We start from the raw sequence: 15,757 nt of genomic DNA on the forward strand, positions 1-15,757 counted from the left end.
AAACTAGCATCGGAGAGAAAGAGGTAGATATAGCTGGGTGAAAAAGAGTGGTGGCATGGTTGGTGTCCTTGAATTGTATGGAATATGTGATTATATGTGTGTGTCGGACGCTATCGAACAAAGGAAAAATATGACATCACTACGGGATGCATCAACTTTCACAAATTTTTTTATGCCCACTGCAAGTGACAACTGGACAGTACAGTGAACAGCTGTAACCATCAATGTCTCGAACAACCATTGGTAAGGATCTGGTTCTCATCCTTTTCCAAAAAATATATTTCTAGGGCAAACCATTTCAGCCTCCCCAATCGCCTCCATCTCTATTCTCGTTCTCAGCTCTGAACTTGCCCCCCTCCCCTCTCTCTCTCTCTCTACAACTGCCACTACAAAATCTACAAGAATCAGAAGTTCAAAACCCATATATTTCAGTTTATCTATCCGTCTACAGGATTCAAAACCTATTACCTATATCAAAACCTATATCGGCATATCATTTCAGATTGTTCAAAAAATCAAAACCCATATCTTTCAATTCCCATCGCCCGCTGTTCCAGTTCGGGTTCGCCGTTCGCAAGCTTTAGCCATTGTTCCAGTTCGGGTTCGCAAACATTTCACCCCTTTCAGCCTACAGATCTGTCTCATTTCCTCCATTTCTTTCACATCTCTCCCTCTTTCATTCCCCTTTCTTTCGCTCTTTCATCTCCATCTTTCTTGTATATCTTTCTTCCTCTCAACCGGTAAGTATCTCTTCTTGGATGCCTTTAGTTCATTTTTATTTTATATGATTTTATTGCATAATCACAACTCCATATTAGCATTTTCTCTCTTCCATCTGTTTGTTACATGTGGTATGTATTGCACAGAATTAATTAATATCTCTTTTTCGTAATTTGTTGGCATATACATTTTTGTTACTAAACTTCTTCAAATCCAAGTGTTTTTGTTTCTTTGAATTAATATTTGTCTTTGCAACCTTTATTTTGTGATTTTAACATTTTTCAACTCCAAACCTTAACTGACTGATGATTTTTTTTTTTTTTTTTTGCTATTTTTGTTCATATAGTTCATCTTGTCTCAGCTAGCTTGAAATGTTTTTGTTATTAATTTGCAAAGTCTATATTATTTAGGATTATTTGCTTGTTAAACTCTGAACAAAATTTTGATGTGACAGATTCGGTTTATTTCTTATAATTTTAAGGCAAATCATTTCAGCCTCCCCAATCGCCTCCATCTCTATTCTCGTTCTCGACTCTGAACTTGCCCCCCCCCCCTCCTCTCTCTCTCTGCAACTGCAAACTACAACTTCTACAAGAATCAGAAGTTCAAAACCCATATATTTGAGTTTATCTATCTGTCTGCAAGAATCAGAAGTTCACAACCCATATCGGCATATCATTTCAGATTGTCAAACCCATATCTTTCAGTTCCCATCGCCCGCTGTTCCAGTTTGGGTTCGCCGTTCGCAAGCTTCAGCACTGTCTCTCAACTCTCAAGGCTGCCCCCCCCCCCCCCCCCCCAATTGCTAACTTGTATGAGGACACCAAAATGACCCGGGTTTGGTGTGATCCACATCGCATAGGACGGGTCGGGTGTGGACAAATGAGATGGAGCAAGTTCGTGCCGGATGGGCCCAGGTCCATAAAGTCATTTCAGAAGCCCATGTTATAATGAGGGAAGTCGAGTCCAGCCAAAAGAGATCAAGATAGGTCCAGCTCAGTGGAGGTTATAACCGTTTATAAATAAAGGGGGATTGAGAGGGAAAAGGGGGTTCGAAAAAATCATTGGGAGTGTAAAGTTTCTCTCTCTACAATTAGGGAAAAATTATTTGTACTTTCAATTGGCGCCGTCTGTGGGAAGAATAGGAAGGATTGATTAATATCATTCCAGATCGGATCAATTCAATGCATTCTGCGAGGAAGACGATTAATCTGCGAAAGCTGAATCAACATTGGTAATAATACGATCTGTCTTGACGAGTCCAGGTTCCGGTTGATTTCGGAAAATTGGCGTCCGATTCAAGCAGATCAGATCCGTGCTTGATCCGGCGGACTACGCGGTTGTGATCTGTTATGATTACTGAATCCGGCCAGTAGTGGACCGAATTCGGCAAGTGTAAGTTCAGATCTGGTGTGCGCACGTTAGCGGAACTCTGATTTGATCGAGAAGCCTGCAGTTGATGACTTTGCTCCAATCTGGAATGATGATCGGAGAGGCGAACTGGAATTCTTTGGAGAACGGCCAGCAGACGAAGCTCGATGAGCTAATGAACATGATCGATGCTTTGAGGAAAGAAAATGCAGAGCTACGAGCTGGAACGGAGCATCGCGAGGCTCCTGCAATTTCGAGGCCGCCTCCTGAAGGAGAGGGAGCTTTACTGTTCGAAGCTGATCGTCAAGGTGATCTAGAAGATGTCAATCGTGGTGGTCCACGTCGTGATGAAGGTATAATCGGTAATCTGCCTCCGAATGTCGGCCGAGTAGAGGACAGAGAAGGATCTATTCGTCTGGAACCGCATCACAAACGGATTATGAGGGAGGAAGCACCGGCATATGAACATAGGATTGCGTCACCATGGCGGAGTGAATTTGCGGAGGATAGGTCGTTCGATCCGCCATACCGACCTTCATTAGCGACAGTTGATTACCACAGCTCAGAAAGGAGATCTGTCGATCGAGGATTTCCGTCACGGTTTTTAAGAGAAAACGAAGCATTACGTTCCTCAGCAAGGACGGTTGCATCGTCGTTCACTGATGAAATTCTGAACGCGTCGAATCCGAAGAAGTTTTCCATGCCGATCTTCATTCTGTTTGAAGGAACAACCGATCCGGTCGATCACATATACCATATTCAGTTGAAAATGGCTTTGAATACTAATAATGATCCTTTGATGTGTAAGTGTTTCCCTACGAGCTTGGCTGGACCAGCTCTCAATTGGTTCAAGAATCTGGCTCAAGGCTCAATCGCCAGTTTCCAGGACTTATGCGATAAGTTCATAAGCCAGTATTACGGGAATAAGCGTCCGGCTAAGGATGTATCGAGCCTTTTTACAATGAAGCAGCATGAGGATGAGCGACTCCAAGCCTTTCTCACCCGGTTCAACCTCGTTAAAAGCATGGTAATTGAGTGTCACCCGTCAACAGCAGTCCAAGCATTTAAACTCGCAATGAACCAGGGGACGTTGTTCCACACCAGCTTGGTGGTTAATACGCCAAAGACAATGGACGAGCTGAACGAGAGAACTGACGGTTTTGTTCGCCTTGAGGAGGAAGAAGCAGCTAATTCAAGGAAGACGTCAATTATTTCGACGGAGGAGAAGTCCAAAGCCAAGATCTAGCAAAAACAAGCTCAACAACAACGTTACCCTCATGGAAGGCAGAGAAGAGGCCCAGGGAGGAGGAATCAGTCACTCCACTCAGAGTCACCTTAGCAAGGCTATACTAGGAGAACAAAGATAAGTTTCGTTCTCCTCTGCCAATCAGGCAACCTCTTGAACAGAGGGATCAGACTAAACATTGTGCTTTCCATAGTGATTTTGGGCATCGGACTAACGAATACAGGAACCTAAGGAGGCAGGTAGAGATGCTGATCTCAAAGGGGGAGTTTGCAAGCTATGTTCAGGGTCCGGCGCAAGAGCATAACCGCCCGACTGAACAAATCAAGCGGAACCAGAGGCCGAACCAACACAACTCTCAGCCCATCCGGATTATAAATGCAATTCATGGCCGGCTTGAACAAACGATGGAGTCAGAGGAGCTGCTCAGAACGAGGTTACGCCAGGCCCAGCTGAAAAGAAGAATTGGTAGTGTGCGTGCTTTGCACCAGCAGAACACGTCCACGTCGATAAAGTTTGATAAAACGGACCTGCTACGCGTTCAGATTCCTCATGAAGATCCACTAGTCGTCAGTCTGACGATTGCAGAATGCCTGGTTCGGAGAGTCCTGATTGATCCAGGAAGTAGTGCGAATGTCATGCCCAGGGTGACGTTCGACCGACTGAAGATCGAACCCGAAAAACTCAAACCCACAGGAAATTCGTTGCTCGGATTTGATGGGAAGCGAGTGGAACCCATTGAAATAGTGGAATTGACAGTACAAGCCGCTGAGCGGGTTTTGACTGAAAGTTTTGTGGTAGTGGAAATTCATCCATCATACAACCTCTTGATGGGCAAAGGATGGATTCACAGAATTCAGGGCGTTCCGTCAACCTTACATCAAGTGATGCGATGTTTGGGTCCGGATGGGACCAAGGTGATAGATATACACGGGGACCAGGTTGCGGCTAAAGAATGTTATTCAGTGACTTTGAAATCTGCTGGAAAAGGGAAAAATCCCATCCATTCAGCCATTCCAAAATAGCAATTACAGAACCCTCTTCCCAGCAAGGATAGGGGGGAGGAGCCACCAGTTCTGACCACAGAACCCCTTCATGAAGTAAAGATTGATTATGAGAAACCAGACCAAACAACAAGGGTGGGAACCAGACTCACTGAAGAAGAGAGACTAGAGTTGACTAATTTCCTGATTCGGAATGCGGATGTATTCGCATGGAGCCATTCAGATATGCCAGGGATAAATCCTGCTGTATCCTGCCATTCCCTCAATGTGGATCCGAATGCAAAGCCAGTGAAGTAGAAGCAGAGAAGATTTGTTCCAAAACGAAATCAGATTATAGTTGAGGAGGTTGATCGGCTGCTTGAAGCCGGATTCATCAGAGAAGTTCAATACCCGGCCTGGCTCTTTAATGTCATTGTAGTGCAGAAGAAGAATGGAAAATGGAGAGTGTGCATCGACTTCACCAACCTAAATAAAGCCTGCCCAAAGGATAGTTTCCCATTGCCCAGGATTAATCAAATGGTCGATGCCACCACAGGATATGAGCGGTTAACTTTCCTAGATGCTTATTCCGGTTATAACCAAATTCCTATGGACCCAGTTGATGAAGAGAAAACTTCATTTGTTACTGAACGAGGGACTTATTGCTATAAAGTCATGCCATTCGGATTAAAAAACGCTGGAGCTACTTATCAGAGGCTGATCAGCAAGATTTTTAAGGGCCAAATAGGCAGCACTGTCGAGGCTTACATTGATGATATGGTGGTCAAGAGTAAGAAGAAGAGCGATCATTTAGCGCACCTGCAAGATGTGTTCGATGTGTTGCGCCAGTATGGGATGAAGCTTAATCCGGCTAAATGCTCATTCGGTGTAAGCTCCGGTCAATTCCTGGGACATGTGGTCAATCATAGAGGAATTGAGGTCAGCCCAGCACAGGCAGAAGCCTTGATCAGGAATGCAGAGCCAAAGACAATTAAAGAGGTGCAGGCACTCACAGGCCGGATAGCCGCACTGAGCCGATTTATTTCCAAGCTTTCGGACCGCTGTAAACCTTTCTTTGATACAATTCGAGGGCACGGAAGACAAACCTGGGGGGATGAGCAACGGCAGGCGCTAACCAGCCTGAAGGAGTACATGCGTAATCCTCCGGTTCTGTCTGCTCCAGAACCGAATGAGAAACTCTTTCCATATCTCGGGGTGTCCAGTATAGCAACCAGTGCCGTTCTAATCCGTTGCAAAGAGGGCAAGCAGTTCCCGGTGTTTTATGTTAGCAAGACAATGTCTGAACCAGAGAGAAGGTACTCTAGGGCCGAACGAATGATCTTGTCGCTGGTCAACGCAAAAAGGAAGCTTAGACATTATTTTGAATCTCATCCAATCGTCGTTTTAACAACTTTCCCTCTGAGAATGATCCTACACAAACCGGACCTGTCGGGGAAAGTGACCAAGTGGGCCATTGAATTGAGTTCATTTGATATCGCGTACGAGCCCAGGACGGCAATCAAAGGTCAAGCGGTGGTGGATTTCCTACTTGACTGTGATGCTGAAGATACGGTGGAGGATTATAATTGTTCCTGGTGGAAGCTTTTCGTGGACGGCTCCTCGAATCAAATGGGGGCCGGGATTGGAATTCAATTGCAAACACTAGAAGGAACTACGCTGAGCCAAGCGATAAGACTAGAGTTCAACGCGACCAACAATGAGGCAGAATACGAGGCGTTGATAGCTGGGCTGAAGTTGGCTAAAGAACTGAAGATCAAGAATCTGATGGCTTATAGTGATTCACAACTAGTCATTCGATAAGTCAATGGGGACTATGGGGCCAAGGATAAGACCATGGAAGCATACCGAACTGCGGTTCTGCGTGAGGCGAAAGCCTTTGATCAGATCAGGTTTATCCAATTGCCGAGAGAGTATAACGAAGATGCCGACCGCTTGGCTTGTAGTGCATCCAGTTCTGGAGATACTTTAGCTAGGGTCATTCCGGTCGACAGACTGATCCAACCTTCCATTTTTGAAGAACTGCCTAATCCGAGCACTCAACATGTTAATGTTATACCATATGAGCCGAGCTGGATTGATCCAATCATGGCTTACATACGTAGTGGTACACTCCCCGAGAGTAAGGACGAGGAAAGAAGAATTAGGTCCAGCGCAGCAAAGTATGCCATTGTGCACGATCAGTTATATAAACGCTCCTTCTCGGGTCCATATTTGAAGTGTGCTACCCCTACAGAAGCTAGACAGATTATGCGAACCATTCATGAGGGAGTATGCGGAAATCACTCCAGAGGAAGATCTTTAGCACACAAAGCAATGACACAGGGGTACTTCTGGCCAAACATGGCACGAGATGCAGAAGAATTCTCTAGAAGATGCGATAAATGCCAGAGGTTGGGTCATTGATACATCAACCACCTGAAGACTTGCACGTAATGGCCACCCCATGGCCTTTCGCACAGTGGGGGATGGACGTGGTTGGCCCTTTGCCGACTGCAAGATCGTAGAATAAGTACGTTCTGCTAGCTACTGATTACTTCACCAAATGGGTAGAAGCAGAGCCGTACCCTAGTGTCACCCAAACTCAAGTAAGACGCTTCATCTGGAATAATATTATCTGTCATTTTGGCATACCAAGGTCAATCGTGATGGACAATGGAACCAACCTCGATAGCAAGCAAGTGAGAGAGCTGCTGGAGGAATATGGAATCAATCAGAAGTTAGCAGTAGTCAGTCATCCCCAGGCTAATGGTCAAGTCGAAATCACAAACAGGACAATATTTGCTTGTATCAAGAAAAAGCTGGAGAATGAGAAAGGCAAATGGTTAGATGAGCTACCAAACGTCTTGTGGGCTTACAGAACAACCCCAAGACGGCCAACTGGAGAGAGCCCATTCGCTATTGCCTATGGCACCGAGGCGGTGATACCAGTCGAGCATTTGGTTCCAACTGTAAGGAGCTTGGCGTGGGATCAAGAGCAGAATGATAGAATGCTGAGGTTCAATCTTGATTTGTTGGAAGAAAAAAGGGATGTGGCTGCAGTAAGGCTTGCCTCTTATCAACAGACGCTTGTGAATAGCCATAACAAGAAGGTGAGGCACAGGGGTTTCGCTCTTGGCGATCTGGTTCTGAAAAGGAAGGTGGGAATAGTCAAAAAGATGTTCTCCCCATGGGAAGGTCCGTACAAAATAGCAGAAGTCATAGGGAAGGGGGCATACGTCCTAGAAACTATGACAGGAAGGGTAGTCAATAAGCCATGGAATGCTACGTCTCTGAAAAGGTACTACCAGTAAAAGTAGAGTTTAATTTCAAGGATATTGTACGTTCTAAATTGCATGCTTGCAAGTGTACGAAATTTCCATGCTTTATAAAAAGTCTCTTCTTTGTTAACAATTTACACTCTTCCCGTTCAGCAAGTTAGTGGCAGCTGGCACTTCAAGCCGAACGCCAAACACTTGCTTAAAAAAAGAGCCAAGTGGCAAGAGGCGTTCAAGCCGAGCGCCAGGCATTCAACAAGTTAGTGGCAGCTGGCACTTCAAGCCAAACGCCAAACACTTGCTTAAAAAAAAAAGAAAAAAAAAAAAGAAAAAAGTGGCAAGAGGCGTTCAAGCCGAGCGCCAGGCATTCAGCAAGTTAGTGGCAGCTGGCACTTCAAGCCGAACGCCAAACACTTGCTTAAAAAAAAAAAAGAGCCAAGTGACAAGAGGCGTTCAAGCCGAGCGCCAAGCATTCAGCAAGTTAGTGGCATCTGGCACTTCAAACCGAAAGCCAAACACTTGCTTAAAAAAAAAAAAAAGAGCCAAGTAGTAAGAAGCGTTCAAGCCGAGCGCCAGGCATTCAGCAAGTTAGTGGCAGCTGGCACTTCAAGCCGAACGCCAAACACTTGCTTAAAAAAAAAAGAGAGCCAAGTGGCAAGAGGCGTTCAAGCCGAGCGCTAGGCATTCAGCAAGTTAGTGGCAGCTAGCATTTCAAGCCGAATGCCAAACACTTGCTTAAAAAAAAGAAAGCCAAGTGGCAAGAGGCGTTCAAGCCGAGCGCCAGGCATTCAGCAAATTAGTGGCAGCTGGCACTTCAAGCCGAACGCCAAACACTTGCTTAAAAAAAAAGAGAGCCAAGTGGCAAGAGGCGTTCAAGCAGAACGCCTGGCATTCAGTAAGTTAGTGGCATCTGGCACTTCAAGCCGAACGCTAAACACTTGCTCACAAATGAGTAAGAAAAGGACAGAATGATGACATGGCCAAATGTTAAGCACTTGTGAAAATACACTGCAAAGCTGAAAATAGAAAAATCAAAGGAGGAAAGTGATACTAAGCAAAAACATTGTCATTCATAACCAAAAAGGCCTCAAGGTACATAGTACCATACATAAAGAAAAAAAAAGCTGCTATTGGGTGTCAGTTCTGATCTTCTCCAGGCTATGACTTGTCATTCTCGCCACCATCTTCCTCTGGACCATCGAGATCTCCTCCATTCTCACCTGCCCCATCATCCTTAGAAGGAGAGTCGAGATGAATCACCCCCTCAGCGGGCATAGGTCTGTCGGCAGCAACAGAAGAAGAGGGCACGATGGTAGAAATAGGAAGAATGTTCAGGGGATGAAAGGGTGGGACAATTCCTGAAGATGTGACCTCTATGCATTCAATAAAAATGTTCTCAGCTGGGTCGCATGGTGGATTTTGATAATTGTTTGGGGGGTGGATGTCCAGAGAAGCATCTAGTTCATCAGGACCAGCACAAGAACTTGATTCACCTTCAGGGGGGGAACGGTCAACAAAACCGTCTCTGTACCCTTCAGCATACCGGATGGCACTGGTCCTGGTAAAGCGAGCAAGGAGAGCTCTCATACCCCCTTCGATTCTGCCGATCATGTTCATCAGGGAAGACCGTTCGTTTAGAAGTTTTTCTTGGGAATTCGCATGCGATAACTGTTCAGCAATGAATGAGCGCTGAAGGTCTCCCTTTTTGGCTTTGAGAGAGTCCCTTTCTGTCAGAGCTACACTCTTCTCAGTTTTTAAGATGTCAACCTCATCATGAAGAGAATCCCGTTCAGTCTTCAGGGAATCCCGTTCAGCTCTGAGGGAATCCCTCTCGTTTGCCAGACCGTCTCTCTCTGTGTAATACCCCTAGTTTTCAAAAGGATAAAATGGGGATTTAATTTTGATTTTTATTGCATTTTTTTATATTTTAATTATGTGACTTATGTGTTTTGTTTTCTTAATTGTTATATAGTGAATTGGTTTATTTAATTGATTAAGTGTGAATTATTTATTTTAGATTAATTGATTTATTTTAATTGTTTATTGGTTTTAAATTAATTGTTTAATTGAATTGGTGTTTTAAATTAATTATTTATTTATTTTAATTTAATTGGTTTTAACTGACGTGTCTTGTTTATGGCTTATATGGTTTATATTTTAGGGTTATTTTAATTTAAGTTAGGGTTTCATTTATTCATGGTGTAGCCGACTTGTAAAATTAATTGAATTAAACATAGGTTAAATAATAGCCTATATATATAAAACTGTATGGTCTGCTAGGGTTGGAGAAACAAAAACAAAACCCTATTCACGGAATAGTAATTTGAGAGGAAAACAGAGAGGGTTCTTGAGAGAATCTGTGAAGCTAATGGAGGAAGGATAGAGGACGAGCAGAGGAGTTGCTCATGGGTAAGTCAAGAAGCAACAGAGGAATAGAAGGTTTATCAAAGGAGGAAAACAATCTGGGGAATTCTGAAACGTAGAGACGGCGTAGAGGTTTTAATTCAAAATCTCATAGGCAAGTTTCATTCTATCTCCTTCCTGTAAACTTGTGTTCTGTGCATTCTAAATAGTCTCCAGGGGATTAATTAAAGTTTTAAAACTAATAATTGATGCATGTTTGCCGGACTGTAATTGAGGAACCTTTGAAATAACTGAAGCTTGTTTCTTTGCATAAACGGTGAGGATTATGTGTTAAACTCTTATAAATTAATTCATAGTGGAATGTGAGGAGTTGCTAGGATGGTTAAGAAGTTAAGTAAACTTTAAAACAGATGTGTATGCATGACAAACTAAATTGTAATCTGTGTATAACTGTTTCACGTTCTGTAACTGAAGTTGCTTCGTATGTATAAACTGTTGTGAGCTGGAGTTAAACCTCTGTAAATTAATTTGGAATGGAATGTAAAGAGTTTCTAGGATGGTTAGGAAGTTAATTAAACCTTTAAAATGGATTGTATGCAGGTTAGAGTATTTCTGTAATTAGTTCTGCGTTTTTGAAATTGGAACGGTGGGTGTTTCTGCATAAAATGCCTTGTAATTGTTTGGATTTTTATAGAACAATTGGCAATAGAATCAAGGGAGTTTATAGGAGTATTAGGGCTTAAATTGAACCTTTAAAAATCCTTAAGAAACTTAGGACAGACAGTTGGAACTTCTGCCGGAAGCAAAGACGAAGCAGTGAAGCAGAGAGGGGCTCTCAGGGGTGAGAGCCGGCTCCTAAATGGTGGGAGCCGGCTCCCATGAAGAAAGAGCCGGCTCTCCATGAGGGAGAGCCGGCTCTAGAAGCCTAGGAGCCGGCTCCAATAAAGGGGAGCCGGCTCCCATGGGAAAAAAACCCCTACGGGTGTTTTCTGTAATTTTTCTGAAGTTCAGGGGCTTAAAGGTAATTACTGGAAAGTGATGGGGGGTTTTAAATGATTAAAATTAACTTGTTAAAGCCTTCAAATAGTTGGTTTATGCTAAGGTGCTAAACCTAAATGCATGTCATAAAACATAAGCTTATAATAGGCCTACTGTCAAGGAAGGAGGAATGCTTGTTTTGCTAAGTTGTTTTGACAACTTAATTTGGATTGACATTGTAATTATTGTTAGAATTTATATCAATGATATATTTAGCATAGTTCAGTTCCAGGAATGTTGGTTATGACGTCATGTACCCTTATCTAATAAGCTGCATATTGTCGAGAGTAGTGGAAGATTAGTTGCTAGTTTTGTGTTAGCAAATTAAATAGAACTCATATAAAATACTTTTTGAAGTTTCATATGATGTACTTAAACTTTGGAGTGTCATTATATCTGACACATAATTTATAATGGGAATTACATAGATGCCATGAGATTTAATTATAAATTTGCATGCCGTAAAGGATATGGGAGGATTTAAATGCTAGTCATCATTTTAACATTTTAAACGAACTAGTATGGATGTGTTGTTTTGGAATTCTAGTATAATGTGCAGTTTAAAATTCTGATATTCATTATATTATGTTATGAAGGATAATTGCTGAACTGTCTTAATTTCTGTTCTGTCAATTGCATGGAAATGGATGGTTTAAATGGTTTATTCTTATTTTAACAATTTAAAAGGAGGTTCTATGAATATAATCATATACTGGATGCATGATAGGAGTTTATCTATATCTGATTTCTATTATGTTGGTTCTGGATATACTTGATGTTCATTTTGAGTGTGCATCATGTGTGGATCATATGCATTATATGTACCGGTATGGGACGGTGACATATCAGGGATGGATTAGATCAAAAAGCTAAGTCATACCCCTTTCATACATATGGAATGGATTAACTCAAACAGTTAACTCCTACATGGATGCATGTCCTGTCAACTAAAACAATTGAACGACATAATGGATGGTTGCTTTACTTTTCTGTATTAGGAAGAGATTTAAATATATACTTAAGTTCCGTGATACGAACTTGAGTCTCCTGATCATGGTTAGGGTGCGTATATCGCCTAGGATTGATAACCAGGCCTGATGATGTTTCCTTGGTTGTTTTACTTGGGTTGAAACGGATTATGTGGGCTGGTGAACGTCCTATAGTGTGTACTTATATCTATATGGACTATCTTAGCTATTGTTGAGCTATCTAGGATGTATCTGCGTATCGGGTTTATGTATGGATTGTAGTGTCATGGAACTTGCATGTGGGCCTGACCCACCCTTATTTTTCAGGTGATCGTCTATAACAGGTTTAGAGCTTGTTCGTGGTGATGCAGATACAGTCATTCACTCTTCCGACTAAATAGGATTTTTCTTTCTGGTTTTAGTTTTGGATTTTATTCTGTAAATGTTTTACCAGTTGGAAATATTAGGGGTCCACTAGATGGATTCCCGAGTTGTACGGATTAGAAAGTTAATTTATATTAAAACTTTTATTTTTGGAGGTTTTACAATTAGAATTCTTTTCAGCATATCATTATTTTATTCTTAATTTAGTTTTATTCTTGCTTGTTTATATATTGATTGTCTGGTATCCTTCGGATCTGTGCCCGGACTTGATCACCCGTGGTTCTAGAATCGAGGGGTATCACACTCTGCCTTTAGGTCAGCAGCTCCCTTCTCTGAGTCCCTAAGCTTAGACTCCAGCTCAGCAACTCTAGCCTCAAGAAGAGTCTCTGCTTTAACAGACCTTTTGAGTCCCACAGAGAGGGACTTAAGTTTTTTGTTCAGAGTTTCAATTGTTTTTTGAAAGGTGAACATCCCGAACAGAGTCTGTATGAAGAAAAAGAAACTCAGGTCAGACTAATTACTAAGGAATCATAACTAAAAAGGAACACAGTTCAGTAGAAGAATAGTCACCTCCATAGCAGCGGTCGGGAACTGTTGGAACATCTTACCAAATGATAGCTTGTTCTGGATTTTAAGGTCTTTAGGGGTCCAGAAACCCTTGTAGAAAGCAAACGAGGTGAGGGGGTCCTTGTATATTGAGTCAGTGGGGCCAATGGTTGATCCATCTTCACGGCTGAGCAAAGGTCGCCATGGAAGAACGGATGGAATTGGACCAAAGGTTCTGGCCGACTCGCCTTCAGGAATAAAGAACCGGGCAGGGGGCGATGGTTCAGTAACCCTGAAGGAAGCCATCCTGATCCTTCAGGTCGGTGGGATATCACTCTGATCATGACCGCCCTCAGGCATTGGCCTTTTTCCCAAACTCTTTTCCGACAAAACAGCATTAGCTGGCCCCCCATTGTCCTCAGAATTTCCAGCATCCTGAGTGCTCTCTGAAGAAGTGTCGGACGAAATGTTTGATGGCATAATGACGGGGGCAGCAGGACGGACTTCAGCAGTATGGCCCACAACAGGGTTCTCAGCATGGGTGAGCTCGGAGGGCGCATCAGCAGAACGGGTTGAGACTTGAGTCGCAGCTGGGGCAACCACAACTTGCTCTGGGGCAGAGACAGCAGGGAGAGATGATGTGGAAGCAGGTGTAGGTGATGGAATGATGGCAGGAGCGTTAGAAGAGGTGGGAGCAAGACGCCTCCTCCTGCTGAACGATGGGATCTGAATGTTCTCCATTATAGACCCTAGAAGAGAGATGTCAGAAAGATTATCAGATGTAAGAAAATCAGTAGCTGAAGGGACATCGTTCAGCACGCTTTCTTGCAAGGTATCTAGCCTAGCCCTGCAGACGCTATAAACTAGTTCATCATGGGGAATTTGAAGGCATCTACAAAGAAAAGTGCAAAAGCGGGGAAGACAACTTTCACAGTGGCATTAGGAAGGATGTGTTTTCAGCTTTTTGTAGCCAAAGACAGAACATGCTCCAAAGGAAGAAGGGATAGGGAAGGAATGGCCTAGCGGAGTCCGCCAATTCCCACCAACCACAATTAAATTCTGCCTCTTAACCTTTTTCAAATGAGCTTTTATCAGTGCAGATTGACCGTTTGTCAATAGGAAAGAAGTGATAATACAAGTCGTTTTATGAAATCTTGTTAATCCAATAGCAGAGGAGAAGGTCAATAATGTTAAGATTGAGACCCCTATCATGATTCAAGAGCAGGAGGACTGAAATTACCCTAAGAAAGTTTGGGTTAACTTGCAGGGGGCAGAGGCCCAATTTGTTGAAAGCATAACAAAAGAATGGGTGTACGGGGAACCTAATGACGTTCAAGTGAACGGCAGAGAATAAAACTTCCCCAGGAAGAAGACCCTCACCAGATCTCTCGTCTAAGTTTGTTGGGTAGACTCTGAGAGAACCGTCGCAAGGGATACAATTCTTGGATCGAATGGCGTTCAGGTTAGGGGAAGCCATGAAAAAGGGGAAGAGTTCTAGGCAGTAAAGGCGTCTCTTAAGGAGAGGTTTTAAAAAAAAAACTAACCTTGAAAGTTTGTGATGAACTCAGCAACGGCACAGTAGCTAAAAATCGAAAAGGAAGGACTTGCCGGAAGAACTCGCCGGAGAAATTAAAAAGGATTGCTGGAATGTGCAGGAAAGCAACAGAGAGTAAAAGCGAGAAGTAAGAGGAAGGGTGAAGGTTGAGAGACCAGAATTTATAAAGAGGAGAAGTAAAAGCGACATGAAACTCCAAAGATCAAGGCAAAAGTGCGCTGCAGATCTCGAAACTTAGGCTCTTGTGCCAGCCGTTCGATTCCTCGAGTCATTACTCCAAGCCGTCAGACCAAGATCGTGTCCTTTCAATAATCTCACCCTCATTAATAAGGAAAGAGATTATTGGGGGTAGATGAGGACACCAAAATGACCCAGGTTTGGTGTGATCCACATCGTATAGGACGGGTCGGGTGTGGACAAATGGGATGGAGCAAGTTCACGCCGGATGGGCCCAGGTCCATAAAGTCATTTCAGAAGCCCATGTTATAATAAGGGAAGTCGAGTCCAGCCAAAAGAGAACAAGATAGGTCCAGCTCAGTAGAGGTTATAACCGTTTATAAATAAAGGGGGATTGAGAGGGAAAAGGGGGTTGGAAAAAATCATTGGGAGTGTAAAGTTTCTCTCTCTATAATTAGGGAAAAATTATTTGTACTTTCATTGTATGTATGGGTTTTGTTTTTAATTTTTTTCTTAATCAACTAATCAAGGTCTGTGATTCTTGTTTTGCAAACTAAATCCTATTTGGTGAAATTTTTTATGATCTTTTTTAAATAAATTTTTTTTTTTTTTACAATATAAAGTAACAAAATTTGCATTGCATTTTGAGGTAATCAGCGTAATCTACATTTTATTTCAGCAAAACAAATATATATTTTTTATTTCTACAACTTTTTTTTTTTTTTTTTTTTCTGTCAATTATGTTTTTTGTCAATTATGTCTTCAAGAAAATTTGAATCTGGGCATGAAAAAAGAAAAAATAAAAAAAAAAATCTGAATTGTATTAGGAATCTGAAACAATTTTTATCAACATGCCAAGCTTTTTGAATATGGAAATCTTTTCAGAACTAAAAAAAAAAAACCATAACAAGAACTTTGACAAGCAAAAGTACTTAATATAGGGTAAAGCTCTAAAGTTACTTCTTGAAAATTAAAATACTTGCAAAAAGCATGCTTTTGAGTGAATTCCATAGTGTTGGAAGGGGCCTGCCATGATCTACCTCACGCTCTGCTTCCACTAGTAGATTCTCAAATAGGATTAGTAAATTGGTCAAAAGAAGAGATAGGGTACTACGTGGTGAATTGTTCAGAAA

This window comes from Cornus florida, unplaced genomic scaffold, assembly GCF_030987335.1.
Source record: "Cornus florida cultivar Cherokee Brave unplaced genomic scaffold, ASM3098733v1 CherokeeBrave_3.0.0_Hap2_Chr07, whole genome shotgun sequence".
NCBI lineage: Eukaryota > Viridiplantae > Streptophyta > Magnoliopsida > Cornales > Cornaceae > Cornus > Cornus florida.